The sequence below is a fragment of the Wyeomyia smithii genome, chromosome 1 (genome assembly GCF_029784165.1).
Source record: "Wyeomyia smithii strain HCP4-BCI-WySm-NY-G18 chromosome 1, ASM2978416v1, whole genome shotgun sequence".
NCBI lineage: Eukaryota > Metazoa > Arthropoda > Insecta > Diptera > Culicidae > Wyeomyia > Wyeomyia smithii.
In genome coordinates this window covers 70730934-70744954 of record NC_073694.1, presented here as the reverse complement: position 1 = coordinate 70744954, position 14021 = coordinate 70730934, and positions in this window count along the sequence as shown.

Here is a 14021-nt window from a genome sequence, read left to right as displayed (position 1 = left end):
TTTCTCATTTCACCTTTCTCACTTCCTTGCCCTTGCTCATTTATCACTTCTCACTTCTCACCTCTCACTCCAAACTTCACACTTCACGCTTTTCACTTTTTACTCCTCACTTCTCAAAGGTCACTTATCATTTCTCACTTCTCACTTCTCACTGCTCACTTCTCACTGCTCACTTCTCACTTTCAACTTCTTTCTTTTCACTTCTCACTTTTCACTACTCATTTCTCACTTTTCCATTCTCACTTCTCACTTTTCATTTCACTTCTCCTTGCTCATTTATCATTTCTAACATCTCACCTCTCACTCCTCACTTCACACTTCACACTTTTCACTTCTCACATCTCACATGTCACTTCTCATTTCACACTTTACCTTTCTCACTTCCTTGCTCTTGCTAATTTATTACTTCTCACTTCTCACTTCTCACATCTCACCTCTCACTCCAAACTTCACACTCTGCGCTTTTCACTTTTCCTCACTTCTCATTTCTCACTTCTTACTTCTCACTTCTCCCTTCTCACTTCTTACTTCTCAATTCTCACTTTTCACTTCTCACTTCTCACTTCTTACTTCTAACTTTTTATTTCGCACTTCACCTTTCTCACTTATCCTTGCTCATTTATCACTTCCCACTTCTCAAATCTCACCTCTCACTCCTCACTTCACACTTCACACTTTTAACTTTTCACTCCTTACTTCTCAATTTTCATTTTTTACTTCACCTTTCTCACTTCTCCTTACTCAGTTATCACTTCTCACTTTTCACTTCGCCCTGCTCATTTCTCTTTGCTAACTCATCACTTCTCACTACTCACTTCCAACTGCTTACTTCTAACTTCTTACTTCTCACTTACTCACTGCTCAATTCTCACTTTTTACTGCTAACTTCTCACTTCTTCCTGTTCACTACTCACTGCTCACTTCTCATTTCTCTCTTTTCACTTCTCACGTCACATTCCTCACGTCACATTTCTCTCTGCTCATCTGTTATTTCTCACTTCTCACATCTCACCTCTCACTTCTCACCTCACACTTTTAACTTCTTACTTTTCACTTTTCACTTCTCACTTTTCATTTTTCACTTCTCACTTCTCTCTTCTCACTTTACACTTTTTACTTCCCACTTCTCACTTCTTCATGTTGACTGGTTTTCTATTAATTCTAATTTCTCATTTCTCGAATCTCACTTCTCAAATCTCATTGCTCTTTGCTCACTTCTCTCTGCTAAATTTTCGCTTCTCACTGCTCACTTGTCACTTGTTACTTCTCGCTTTGTCGTATACCAAATCGTTCGTCCGATACCGTAAAACGTTATACCCTAAATAAATTCCAAATTAACACGTTGAACCGCGCAGTTTAGTTTCGTCACACATCCAGCTGTTTGTAGGTAACTGAATTCGAACTTGGCCTACACGTTACAGCATACTCTCTGCCGGCTCACTACGCGTTGCTTGGCTGAGCAAATAAACCACAACGCGGGTGCCGGTTCATACAGCAGCGTTGTAATTCTGATGCTCGTCGCTCCAGCTTTTTCAGGAGGAGCCCAAGCTGTTCATATAGTCCACACATATTTGTATATGCATAGACTTAAGAATTGCCAATAAAAGCAATTATTTTCAATAAAACATTACATTCGATAATTAGCCTACTCCAGTTCGATAACGGATAAATCAGAGCCCACGACTTCTTATTGTAAACAGGTAACTGTCGTTAACCCTGTCGCCACATGCACGAAAGTATGGACTCCATCATCTCGCCAGTAATTTATAATCGTTTCTAAGGTCTGCGACCAACAAAAACTTTGATATGGTAATTTTTTTTTCAATTTTTACTTTTCACTTTTTAGTGCTTAATACATTTGCTACCATGTATGATACAAAACAAATATCCATTATCAATCTAGCCCCGTTATTGCGCTAACTGCAACGTGTAATATATTTATTCGTTCTTGTAAGAGCCAAACCGCACTCTTCCGTCCTGACAAAAGTCATGATCCGATAAAATTTTCATTTGCAAACATTTAAATAAACATATAACTCGTTCCGTGGTCGCAAGTCGAAGCATGAAGCCAACATCACGGACACAATCCAACAGGGACACTGAACGGATTTACATTAATATTTGATAAAGAGGGCGGCTAGAAACGCACGTACCGACCGTGGACCGCACACACGTTCCACCGCCTCAAACCAATGGATTAGAAAGCATGCATTTAATTCGGAATGATATTCAAGCGGCCATTACGAAACCAGCGAATACTGCTCTGCCGTGGATGTGAAGTGCAAACTAATTTAAATTTGTAGCGACGCTGTTTATAGCATCCTGTTTTTTGTTGGTCATTTACCGTAGAGTTGATGCACACGAACGTATCCCAAGAAGTTCAAAGTTTTTGGTCTGTGTCTCTGCGGGAGCTGCATTTGCATACAACCGGGGAACAACTTCGGCGAACAATATGTCACGTTTCATGAAACTTATTAAATTTTCCCATATTTAATAATAGCTTCAGATGACTTTTAGGATCCCAGTCCCAGTCCATGGGTGTGAATTCTGTGGACGTTGGAGCGATACTCCGTGTAAATTGAATTCCCAAACTCAGCGGAGGCGGTTAGGTGAGAAATGACTAACTGAGACGATTAGTCTGTTGAGCTGGAAGAGCAAATTCCCATTGTAACTATAAAAACGAGCCATTACTTACGACAATAGCATTTCTATTTCCTAACGGAACAAGCGAAAGAAGAATTCTCGTCCGTGCTATATTTCCTCATCACAGTTTGTTTTCCACTGTGACAAGTTTTCTTTAAACCTCACTAGTAAACACAGGAGATTTGAATAATGAAAACTGTTGTCTGTTTATTTGCCAAATCTAACTGACCTGAGCAAACCACCTTCCTTTCCTATAGCTTCCCGGCAAATGCGGTGAGAAAAGTAACTTGCCACTTCGGAAAATCATCTTCACCTTCGTCCGGTGAAGCTGGCCTCCTTTTCCTCCCCGGTGACAGCGAGCAGTCCGGCACTACTTGACGCTAACCGTATCGGATCGGAAAGTTGTATCATCATCATCCTCAGCGAGAAAACTTTCGGCCTTTTTCTGTTGCTAATTTACTATTCACTTTTGAGGGTTGTTTTAAAATTAATAGTGTTTTGAATAAATCATCGATGTTGTGGTCCTTGCTGGTGTTTGTCTCGGCCGTAAACCGTTCCGGCCAGGAACCGGATTGGCTGGAGCACGAGGAGCGATAATTTGGTTCAGACTTGGCTGCGCCTCGTCATACTTTCTTTCATCTGTGAGGTACGGTCGCCAGTTAAATAGGTTCAGTGGAAACCATTGAATGATACCGCCCAAAATATGATTGCCATGGGAAATGGTATCCTAATTTTAGGAATTTCTGGCCATACATAGGAACTAATGGAATCGATAAGCTAATATCCTATAGCAGATACTAAAACAAAAGAAACTCGTATATGATGCAGAACACGTGAGTCCTTACTTTGACCACGGCAGAACTGATAGTCTGCCCTATGAGGCAGAAGACATCGAATAACGCAGTAACTGAATGTACATACAGGCAGATAATAGTGAACTTCTGGTGGGCTTCATGGGGTGTATTTATTACATGACCATGATGATTCGGTAATGATTTCTTACGACCGATGAGAGCGACATTGTTCGTTCCGGCTTAGGAAGAAACTCTGCACGGGATGGTGTAAAGATGTTAGCATAAATATTTTAGTGCTATTGATCGAGCTCAATTCAATCACAAAGCTGTTTGATTTGTGGCAGCGCCCCGAGCTGTTAGTGCCAATATTCTGCTGCTCAATAAGTAAGCAAAGATCGTGCATTACGATAATTGTATTTTGGAGGTCTGTATGAAGGCAATAGATATAGCAAACAGTTGTTCATGGTGTAAATTGTGTTATCTGATGAAAATTGGATGTACATAATGTGAACTAAACATTACATTTTAATGATTGTTGAGAATTTTACTAGAGAGGGGTTAGTAATATTGTTGAGTTAAACAAAACTATTCACTAAAATTCTAAATAACACCCACGCACACAACTCAAACCATGGTTTTCAAATAGTCGATGAGTCCTTGCAAAACGTCTGTGGTGAACAATGTCCTGACAGTGTCGTAGCTTCAAAGACGAAAGCGATTCGTCCAGGGTAGCTTACGTGACTCTAATCTTTTCACACCATTGCTGTACTAAGGGGACAACCGAGCAGTACTCTAATATAGAGCGAGATAATGACCAGTAAAAGATATTGTAAAGATATACAGTTGACATTGAAGGAAGCAACAGTCTTCGATTGTATGAACACAAAGATAAAGTTTCAGGTCATCTGCGTAAGATAGCCATGGTGTTTTAATGACTAGGTTCACTTTGTTGAAGTAAAGCAGGTATTCCGGACGTAGCATCAAAGTAAGTGACTTGGCAATTCCCAATAGCAACGTTCAGACGATGACCGGTGAGATATGACTGGACCATTGCAAAAGGGTCCTGGAGATATATGACCTTTGCCAAAAATGTGTGTTTTGTGTGCCCTAACGATTTCTTCGAACAATACTTTCGTGTAAAATGCAACTAACAAAAGTTAAGTTCATTCTGTGCCGAACACGCATCAGTATAGGACGTGTTTGGTGATCGCTCCGATAGAATGTAAAACAAATGACGCGCGAGCATGTGTTGGCATTGTTTGCCTGGTCGAGTGAAGGTTCAAGGTCGCCCGCCTTTGTGCAACTGTTTCGCAACGTGGCTGTTTGCTGGTGCGTAAGCCGATTTGGCTGCTAAGTGATTTGTGCTACAGCAGTGGACGAGAATCTCAACACAAAGGAGGAAAAAGAAGAAGCCAACAGTTTACAGCGAGTTGTGTCGCTGTGCTGAGTGATCACACACCCGGCTCGCTGCTGGTGGCTGTTTGGAGCTGCTGTATTGGTGCTGCTGGCTGTAACGGCTGCAGCTTCGATCGTTCGGACAACCAACCCTGCTGAAAGGAGAAGTAAAGAGGTACGTGTTCTGTCGGCGCTAGTGCGCTAGATTTAGCGCGATGGATGTAGATCCCTCGCCTCCCGTGCCACCATTCCCGAGCCCCTCCGACCCTGTCCCTCCTGCCAACCCTTCCTCTGTTAATTCTCCAGTCCCCCCTCGCCCCAGGCTTTACCCGGACGGATCTCAGGGCAGCTTTACTGTTTTCTTTCGGCCAAAAGCAGGACCGAAATCGAAACCGTTAAACATCCTGCAGATTTCGAAAGACCTGACGGAGGGGTACAAGGCCGTGACCGAAATCTCCAAGGTCAGACCTAACAAGCTCCGTGTCGTGGTCAGCGACCTGGAACAGGCCAACGCTATTGCTCGCTCCGAGCTTTTCACACGCGAGTATCGCGTTTATATACCCGCACGAGACATGGAGATCGACGGTTTCATAACCGATTCGAGTCTGTCGGTCGAGTGTATCTTGGCAAGCGGTTTTGGCTGCTTCAAAAATGCATTGTGTCACGTGGTAAAAGTAAAGATCATAGATTGCAAGCAATTGCGGTCTGTGTCTCTTGTCAACGGCACAAAAGTGTACACTCCGTCAGACTCGTTTCGTGTTACGTTTGCCGGATCTGCTCTCCCTAGCCACGTCTCGATCGATCGGGTTCGTCTGCCTGTGCGATTGTATGTACCCCGTGTTATGAATTGCACCAATTGCAAGCAGCTAGGCCCACAGCCGCCTACTGCTGCAATAAGGCACGATGTAGCAAGTGTGGAGAAACTCATGCGGACGATTCTTGCAGTGTAAATGCTGAAAAATGTATTCACTGCGGGGAAAATCAGCATGAGCTCTCCACATGCCCGGTGTACATGCAGCGCAGAGACAAAATCAAGCGGTCACTTAAGGAGCGTTCAAAGCGATCTTACGCTGAGATGCTGAAGAAGACCGTGACCACTTCTACCATAACATCGAACCCCTTTGATCTGTTGTCCTCTTATGAAACCGATTCTGACGATTCACCAGCGGGAACTACTTATGCCAATCCTGGGGCGTCTAGAAAGAGGAAAAATATTTCCTCTCCTAAACTTCCCCGAAAAGGTCCTAAGATTTCCCAAAGTGAAATGAAAGTTACAAACAAACCAAACAGTGCTGCGGAAAAACCGAAGCAAACTCCTCCTGGGCTTGCAAATTTAAAGTCCCAGAAGGAGTTCCCAGCACTGCCAGGAACATCTAAAACCCCAGTTGTTCCTTTTGCACATCCAGTTGATGAAACAAACTCTGTATTAGTGAAATTTTCTGACATTGTGGACCGGATTTTTGAAACTTTCAATGTACCCGATCCAATTAAAATTTTTCTTACAGCATTCCTCCCAACAGTTAGATCATTTTTGAAGTAGTTGACTGCCCAATGGCCCCTCCTTGCAGCGATTGTATCCTTCGATGCCTAATTCATCTGCGTATACGAAGGATTCTATCTCTGTCTTACAGTGGAATTGTAGAAGTATTTTACCAAAAATGGATTCATTTAAAGTTTTAATAAATAAAAACAAATGCGATGCATTTTCCCTTTGTGAAACTTGGCTTACTTCAAATATTGATCTCAACTTCCATGATTTTAATATTATTCGCCTTGATCGAGACATCCCATATGGAGGAGTACTTTTAGGGATTAAAAAGTGCTATTCTTTCTATCGTATTAACCTCCCCTCGATTCCAGGCATCGAAGTTGTCGCATGTCAAATGACAATACAAGGTAAAGAGCTTTGTATTGCCTCAATATATATTCCTCCCAGAGCACAGGTTGGGCAACGGTTGCTCTTTGATTTAATAGAACTTCTTCCCTCGCCACGTTTGATTTTGGGAGACTTCAACTCTCATGGTGTGGCTTGGGGTTCCCCCTACAATGATAACCGCTCCTCTTTAATCTATAACCTTTGCGATGACTTCGACATGACTATCTTGAACAACGGTGAAATGACACGTATCCCGAAACCTCCAGCGCGCCCAAGCGCTTTGGATCTATCCTTATGTTCGACGTCGCTACGGTTGGGTTGCACATGGAAGGTAATCCTCGATCCTCACGGTAGCGACCATCTGCCTATTCTTATTTCAATTACTAACGGTTCAACTCGCATGCGACCAATTGACATTCCGTATGACCTCACACGGAATGTCGATTGGAAGTTATACGAGGAAATGATTTCAAAAGCGGTCGAGTCGATTCAACATCACCCACCACTTGAAGCGGGCTTAATCCTCGACACCGCGTTGCAAGCCCAAACGAAGAAATATCCCGGCGTAACGATCAAAGAGCGGCCTCCAACTCCGTGGTGGGACAAAGAGTGCTCCGATGTCTACACGCAAAGATCCGACTCGTTTTTGGCCTTCCAGAAGGGAGGTATACCCGACGACTATATACGGTATTCGGAGCTTAATACCAAGCTTAAAAGCTTGGCTAAAGCAAAGAAACGCGGATATTGGCGTCGGTTCGTGAACGAGACGTCGAGGAAGACATCGATGAGCACTCTTTGGAACACAGCCCGAAGAACGCGGAATCGCGTAACGGTCAACGAAAGCAAGGAGTCTTCAACTCGGTGGATATTTGATTTTGCCAGGAAAGTATGTCCGGACTCTGTTCCTGAGCAAAACATTGTTCGCGATGCGTCTCCGGGCCACGACGCGATAGAATCACCTTTTACGATGGCAGAATTTTCAGTTGCCCTCCTGTCCTGTAACAATAACGCGCCTGGGTTAGATAGAATCAAATTCAACATGTTGAAGAATCTACCCGGCAATGCCAAGAGGCACTTGTCGAACTTGTTCAATAAGTTCCTGGAGCAAAACATTGTACCGCAGGATTGGAGGCAAGTGAAGGTGATCGCCATCCAAAAACCAGGGAAACCAGCTTCTGATCACAACTCTTATAGGCCGATTGCAATGCTATCCTGTATCCGGAAATTGATGGAAAAAATGATACTCCGTCGTTTAGACCATTGGGTCGAATCAAATGGTCTACTATCAGATACTCAATTTGGCTTCCGCCGTGCCAAAGGGACGAATGATTGTCTTGCGTTGCTTTCAACAGATATTCAGCTGGCGTATGCTCGCAAAGAACAAATGGCGTCTGCGTTCTTGGACATTAAGGGGGCTTTTGATTCCGTTTCTATTGACATTCTTTCGGGTAAACTTCACCGACAAGGATTTTCTCCAATTTTGAACAATTTTTTGCACAATTTGCTGTCCGAAAAGCAGATGAATTTTACGCACGACGATTTGGCAACTTTTCGTATTAGCTACATGGGTCTTCCCCAGGGCCCATGCTTAAGCCCCCTTCTTTACAACTTTTATGTAAATGACATCGACGAATGTCTGGCAAATTCATGCACGATAAGACAACTTGCAGACGACAGTGTAATCTCTGTTACAGGAGCCAAAGCTGCCGATTTGCAAGGACCATTGCAAGATACCTTGGACAATTTGTCTGCTTGGGCTTTACAGCTAGGTATCGAATTCTCTCCGGAGAAGACTGAGATAGTAGATTTTTCTAGGAAGCATGAACCTGCTCAGCTTCAAACACAATTAATGGGTAAAACGATTTCTCAGGTTTTGGTACACAAATATCTTGGTGTCTGGTTCGACCTTAAAGGCACCTGGGGTTGTCACGTTAGGTATCTGATGAAAAAATGTCAACAAAGAGTGAATTTTCTTCATACAATAACCGGACAATGGTGGGGAGCCCACCCAGGAGACCTTATAAGGCTTTACCAAACAACGATATTGTCTGTCGTTGAGTACGGGTGTTTCTGCTTCCGCTCCACAGCAAACACACATTTGATCAAACTGGAGCGAATACAATATCGTTGTTTACGTATCGCCTTGGGTTGCATGCAGTCGACCCATACGATGAGTTTGGAGGTCTTAGCTGGAGTACTACCATTGAAAAACCGCTTCTGGAGCCTGTCTTCTCGCATTCTTATCAAATGTGAGGTCTTGAACCGTCCTGTGATTGAAAATTTTGAAAGATTAATCGAACTTAATTCTCAACCCCGTTTTATGACATTGTATTTCAATCACATGTCCCATAATATTGACCCTTCTTCGAATATTCCAAATTGTGTCGACTTATCAAATACTTCTGATTCTACTGTGTTTTTCGATACATCCATGATAGAAGAAACTCGTGGAATCCCGGATCATTTACGCTTGCAGCAGATCCCCAAAATTTTTTCCAATAAATATCGAAACATCAACTGCGACAATATGTTCTACACTGACGGATCACTTCTTGATGGGTCCACTGGCTTCGGTATTTTCAATAACAATTTAACCGTCTCCCATAAGCTCGATAATCCTGCTTCTGTTCACGTCGCAGAATTAGCTGCAATTCAGTACACCCTAGGGATTATCGAAAAAATGCCCACGGACCATTATTTCATCTTTACGGACAGTCTCAGCTCCATTGAGGCTCTCCGATCGATGAAAGATGTTAAGCACTCTCCGTATTTCCTGGGGAAAATACGGGAGTATCTGAGTGCTTTATCCGAAAAATCTACTCAGATTACCTTAGCGTGGGTCCCTTCTCACTGCTCGATACCGGGTAATGAGAAAGCGGACTCTTTGGCTAAGGTGGGCGCAACAAACGGTGACATTTATGAAAGACCAATTGCTCTTAATGAGTTTTTCGCACTTGTACGTCAGAATACGATCATCAGTTGGCAAAATTCTTGGACTAGAGGGGAACTGGGAAGGTGGTTACATTCCATTATCCCCAATGTATCGACGAACCCGTGGTTCAAGGGGTTGGATGAAGGTCGAGATTTCATTTGCGTGATGTCCCGGCTTATGTCCAATCACTATAGATTTGATACGCATCTCCGTCGTATTGGGCTCGGGGAAAGTGGTATCTGTGCCTGTGGTGAAGTTTATCACGACATAGAGCACGTTGTTTGGTCATGCCCTGTACACCGTGACGCCAGGTCTAAATTAATAGCTTCCCTGCGGGCCGAAGGTAGGCAGTCGGCTGTTCCTGTTCGTGATGTCTTGGCGAGCCGTGACCTATCCTACATGTCCCTTATATACGTTTTCCTGAAATCCATCCACGCCCCAGTTTAATCCTATTCCCTTCCGCCTACATCCAACTAAACGACAAGAACACGTTAAGACCCCGGATCCGGAAACAGCAACTAGACCCGCACGATACTCTCAGGTCCCGAGGGAGACAACCCAATATGCCAGTCCGTAATATCTTGGCCCAGCAGCGGAACATGTGCTTACCTATGGCAATGAAAACCATCATACAGTAAACCAGTGCTTTTAATGCAAAATATTATAGCCTTAAGTTACATTTAGTTTCAGCTCGTATTCGGCAGCGAGGATAAAAAATTTGCTTTTAGTTATTAAGATACTTTAGAAAGTAAGCTACCAGATATAATTGGCGCCGTTAAACATTAAATTGTATTTGTGCCGTGTCAAATAAATTATAGATGAACAAAAAAAAAAAGTTAAGTACACAAAACTAACTTTTAAGTAAGTTCCATGTAATATACTTTATTACTTTGTACCGAAAGAAGATAGGGTTTTCATTTGTTCGACAAAGATTCATATTTTTGTATCTTCTACAACTTTGCTGAATAAAATATTCTTCTATCTCTTAACACAAAAAAGTTATTTTTTTATTTTTAGTAGAGTAAACTTTTCATATTTTTTGACAATTTGCGATTATGCGGGTTATTCATCCAAACAAGACACTTTTAAGCTAGGATGAAGGTAAAAGGCGCTGTGGAATTAAGTTCCACTTTTTGTCTTATTGGACCACTGTGCACCGAGAGATATAGATAGCTGGAATACATGCAGTAGCGGAGACAACAAGTTTGCGATATGCATTTCAAGAATCACTGATGGGATATCGTGAGGCCCCGGGTTGAGATATGATTTAAGTTTACAGCAGGCCTTGGAAACCAACGCTGTGTTCAAGAGAATCCTGTTTTGAGTTTGGCCGGACTGTGAAGTGTAACTAACAGCGAGTTCGACGTGATGATCGCCCAGAGGTTCCTGGGTGAACACACTAGCAAATTTCTCGGAGAAAATCTGACAGATGGCCTGCGGGACTGATTTTACCATTGACCAATTTACCATTGAGTGCCATAGAAGACGGTATGCCACCTTCTTGTTGGTATAGGAGAAAGCATCGTTGCGCTGCACGTTTGCATGTGTGGTTGATTCTCGCATAGTGACGTTGAAGGGGCAGTGCACAGTGGTCCAATTAGGCAAAAAGTGGAACTTAATTCCATAGCGCCTTTCACATTCATCCTAGCTTAATAGTGTCTTCGGAACAATTGTTTGTATAAATGACCCACATAATCTCAAATTGTCAAAAATTAGGGAAAGTTTACCATGATAAAATAAAAAAACTAACTTTTTTTGTGTTAAGAGAGAGAGGAATGGTTTATTCAGGAAAGTTATAGAAAACTCAAAAATATGATACTTTGTTAACAAAATGAAAATCCTACCTTCAGTAGGTACAAAGTTATAAGCTATATTATATGGAACTTACTTAAAATTTAGTTTTTTGTAATTAACTTTTGTTAGTTGCACTTAACACGAAAAAGTTTTTCCAAGGAATTATTAGGGCACACAAAATACATATTTTTTCCAAAAACCATACATCTTTAGGGCTTTCCTTTACAAAGTTATATCATATTTAAACTTATTTTTTCGATAACTTCCATAACGTATAATTTAAAAAAGGGGCAAGTGGAATCATGATGTCAATATTTTATTCAAAGTTTAGCTCGAGTACTCAAAACTGTTGTAAGTTCCATCCGTCCCAATCCACCTACTCTTTATTCTAGAGGTTGTCAAAGTTATTGAAAAATTAAGTTATAATATGCTATAGCTTTGTAAGAAAAAGTCCTAACGATGTGTGGTCTTCAACAAAACCGCGTGTTTTATATGCCCGAATGCTTCTTTAGAACAACGCTTTCTCGTAAAATGTAACTAATAAAAGTTAAGTAGAAAAAATAACTTTTAAGTAACTTTTACATAAAATATTCGGTAACTCTGTTCCCAACAAAGACAGGAATTTTGTTTGTTCAACAAAGTTCTAAAACTTTGCCAAATGAATCATGCGTCTATCTCTTAACACAAAAAAGTTAGTATTTTTATTATATGAAAACCTACTGTAACATATGCTCGCCGCACTCCAATATGGGTGGATTGGGACAAATTGAACCTACAAGAGTTTATAGTACTTGAGCTTAACTTCGATGAAAAGTATTGACACCATAATTCCACTCACCCCTTTTTAACTCATACGTTCTTAAAGTTATCGAAACGGTAAGTTAAAATATGATATAACTTTATAAGTAAAAGTCCTACAAATGTATGGTCTTTGGCAAAAATGTGTGTTTTGTGTGCCCTAATAATTTCTCCGAACAACACTTTCTGTAAAATGCAACTAACAAAAGTTAAGAAAAAAAACTAAATTTTAAGTAAGTTCCATATAATATACTTCATAACCTCGTACCTAATTAAGATAGGATTTTCATTTGTTCATCAAAGTTTCATATTTTTGAATTTTCTAAAACTGCCCTGAATAAACCATTCCTCTGTCTCTTAACACAAAAAAGTAAGTTTTTACCTTTCTCCTAGAAAGGTATAGCAATCACTGGAAAAACCAAAGGTATAAAAGTGCTCCAGAGGGTCGAATCTCGTATATCAATCGACTTAGTTTGATGAGCTGAGCATTTTCTGTATGTGTGTGTGTTTGTGTATATGTGTGTGTGTATGTGTGTGTGTAACGCTCTCCCAATATCAATCGATTTTCTCAGAGATGGCTGGACCGATCTTCATGAAATTAATTGCAAATGAGTGGTCTAGTTGCCCCATAAAACCCTATTGAATTCCATTGCAATCGGATTTTTAGTTTAGAGGTTATGTTTAAAAATGTGAAAATCACGAAACATCATTATCACAGAAACTACTCAACCGATTTTAATAAAATTGATTTTAAATGAACGAGCTACTTAAAAAACCCTTAACTTTTGAGTTTTATGAAGATTGAACATGTGGTTCAGAAGTTATTTAAAGAAACGTGTCCTGGAGAGTGTTTAATCTCACTCATGTTTCTCAGAGATGGCTGAACCGATTTCCACAAAATCAGTGTCATTCCAAATGACAATTACCCCATAAGACCCTTCTAATTTTTTTTGCAATCGGACTATTACTTTGCCTGTTATGTTTGAAAATGTGAAATCTAGTTTTGAAAAGAAACATATTCCGAAGACTACTTAAACTCACTCACTTTTCTCAGAGATGGCTGAACCGATTTCCACGAAATTAGTGTCAAATGAAAGGTCTAGCTGCCTGATAACACCCTATTGAATTTCAATGTAATCGGTCAGTTACTTTGTCTGTAATGTATCAAAATATGAAAATCACGAAGCTTCATTATCTCAGAAACTATACAACCGATTTGAACAATATTGGTATCAAATGAACGGGCTAGTTAAAGGTTAATTGATGAATTCAATAGTGATTAAACACGTGGTTCAAAAATTGTAAAAAGAAACATGTTCCCGTGACTTTTCAAATTCACTCGTTTTCACAAAAATGGCTGGACTAAATTAAACAATCTTAGTGTCAAATGAAAAGTTTGGCTTTCCTATAGGTTTCCATTTTATTTGACTATAATCGTATTTTTATTCCAACCGTTATGTAATAAATTATAAAAACAACGAAAGTCTATTATCTCAAAGATCACACGACTTATTTGAACATATCTAGTGTCATTTGAACGGCTTGTCTCTCAAACTCTTAAGTAAGAAATTTCATAGCAATGTGCTATGTGGTTCAAAAGTTATGAAAAGAAACGAAATTCAAAGACTATTTAAAACTGTAACTGGTTTGATCAAAACATATGGCTCAACAAATTTAAATTTGGTATTGTGCTATTCGTACGTTCCCGGTATTGCTCGTGATTGAAGTGTACGAAATTCAAAGTCACTTCTTTAACATTACGCGACGCGACGCGAGACCAAACAAACAA